General features: G+C 49.3%; 1 protein-coding gene across 4 annotated transcripts in view; it reads right to left on the bottom strand.

Annotated features, from left to right (window-relative positions):
* Srsf5 (serine and arginine rich splicing factor 5) overlaps nucleotides 1-578 on the bottom strand; it is a 5157-nt gene extending 4579 nt beyond the window's left edge. For 2 of the 4 annotated variants that reach the window (XM_019204344.1, XM_019204346.1), the window contains exon 1: nucleotides 485-572. The gene's annotated coding sequence lies outside the window, so the exon portion shown is untranslated. The other 2 variants (XM_010645368.2, XM_010645369.1) reach the window with 2 other exon arrangements.
* Nucleotides 579-2359: the final 1781 nt, after the last annotated feature.

The raw sequence follows: 2359 nt of genomic DNA, 5'->3' as shown, positions 1-2359 counted from the left end.
GCGGGATCTCGCGAGGCCTCTGCCGCGCCTGCGTAGACGGCGGCGGGCGGGCACCCGGCAGCCACAAAATGGCGGTCGAGGAGTCAGCGGCGGTGGAAAGAGGCGCGTGCCTTGCTCCCCTCTCGCTCCTCTTCCCCCGGGCCGTCCTTAGTCCCTGTTGCACACCCGCAGGGCACAGAACGGCAGCCCGGACAAAGCCAGAGAGGGGCCCGGCCTACTGCAGAACGAGTCGGGTAATGACAGAACTGACAAGTAGGAGCGGGCGAGCCCTCAGTAAAAAAGACCACAACCGTGACCGCCCTTCCACCTTCAGTACCCCCTCAAAGCAATACCAAAAAGGAGACGTGCCCCAGCGCCCACCTCGATCAACTGCGCTCATTAGACGCCGTCCTCCGCAAAGAGAGCAGCCCCCACCGCTCGCGACCTGAGCGGCCATGAAGAAGCCTCGATCCGAGGAGCCTTGCCCTCAAAGTGAGCCACTCACCTACCGGACAGGATCTTTGGCGGCTGAGACGCAGAGAGGTCCGTAGTCTGCAACGGAGTCGTCAACCTCCTCACAGACCAGGACACACCTCGTCTACGTCTCTCCAAAACTGACGCACTTAACAGCGCTGACTGTCCACAAAATGGAAGGCGCCTCCCTGCGTCACTTCCGGGGCCGCGTCGGGGGCTTGGCCGGTCCTCCCAGTTGGATCCAAAGCGGAAGCGGGGACTTCTCAGTGACCCAGAGAGCGAACTTCGCCGTGGTGGGTGGGGCTGGGGGCGGTGCGCGGTGGGGGCGGCGCGAAGGGACAACGCCCATGGACGATTTCTCTGCCAGTTCGGTGGAGTTGGGTTCATCGTCAGTTCTCAAATAAAAATAGTCTGATAAGTGGCAGCCCTTTTTATATCCAAAGTTTTCCTTAGATACTCGGAGGGCTACTGGGTCCTCTTCTTTGACCCTTGCTTTCTTGGTCCCCTCAAGTGAATTCCGTGTAAACCGCCCCAGAGGTTCACTTTAGTTGTAGTGAGAAGTCTGAGGAACTGAAGTGTTTTGGTTAAATAGAAGGTTTGGGGGTGAGGAAATACCGAAATTGAGGCTGCAGCTAGAAGGCCATTTTGAATTGAAGCTGAATGCAGGTTTCCGCCTTTTCAACACTCTGGGGCTGAGCTGATTGCCAGGTGTCAAGCTGGTGGTTTTTGTTTTTTAAACTCCAGGTAGTGTTTGGTTAATCCTCCCCGTTCAGGTTTCTCTAATGTAATGCATGGAAATCTATAATTCTTCAGAAACAAAGACTGGCTTTCATGATGTAATACACATGCCCATCCCCTCCCCAATCCTTAATTCCAGTATTTCCCGTGCTCAATTTGCTAGGACTAAACATTTAGGCATAAGGGGAACGAACGATGCTGAAGTGTCTTTAATGCTTTTAGGTGAAACCCAAAACATACCATTTTGGAGGACATAGCATCTAGGATTGCAACCTTGCAACTAGAGTTACAGAGAGATAAGTAGTTCAGGAAAGAAAGCAACTAGCCCTTACTTTGATCTCAAGGGGCTCTTAAGAATTTGGACAGTTTGTATGGGATGAGCTAGTCCATTCACACAGTTATATGTGCAAATAAAAAGAGTCTCAGTTGGTACACAACAAAAAGATGTAGTTAATTAGCTCTGATGTGAGAAGTTAAGGATGGATTTGAGGTGGTTAGGGACCATCAAAGTGGGACAAAGGCTGAGTCAACAGTAGAGACCCCTGGGCACAGCAAATAGTTGCGCTTTGTATCATGGCATTTGCCTCTTTTCAGCAGAGTAGATATGAGCCTGAAAACCACAAAAGCAAAATGCTTATGTACATACAAAACTTGTTACCAAAGGAAAAAACCTAGGGCTGGGGATTCAGATCAGTGGTTCCGCCACACACCTCGCAAGCGCAAGGACCCAAGTTCGATCCCCGGTACCAAAAAGAAAAAAAAAACCTAAATAAGTCTTCTAACTTCTCTTGTTCTGCAGACTTAAAAATCACAAATTTTGGAGATCCCACAGCAGTTGGGCAATACATTGTCAGTTTCCCAGTAGCTTTGCTGTGAATAACACCTCTGATGTTTAGTGTAACCGTTGCCTAGGTTACTTTACACACACATAAAGGGTGCATTTGCTAAAAACACTGACTTTAGATATAAACCTGCAGATAGCTGATAGGTGACTAAAATGGAATAAAACTTGGTATCTCTGTTGTCATACTATGCCTCTCCCCTTAATTCTTGGGTCAGATTCTATCCAGTTATGCATATGGACATGCTCATCACTTAAAGTTGTTCACCCAAGACTATAATAACAGCTTTAATGTGTCTTATTGAGTGCCAGAGCTGCTTTGTTTTC

This window comes from Fukomys damarensis, unplaced genomic scaffold, assembly GCF_012274545.1.
Source record: "Fukomys damarensis isolate Sample0158 unplaced genomic scaffold, DMR_v1.0_HiC HiC_scaffold_21, whole genome shotgun sequence".
Taxonomy (NCBI): domain Eukaryota; kingdom Metazoa; phylum Chordata; class Mammalia; order Rodentia; family Bathyergidae; genus Fukomys; species Fukomys damarensis.
Note: the sequence above shows the minus strand (reverse complement) of the source record. Positions and strands in the feature narration are given on the sequence as shown.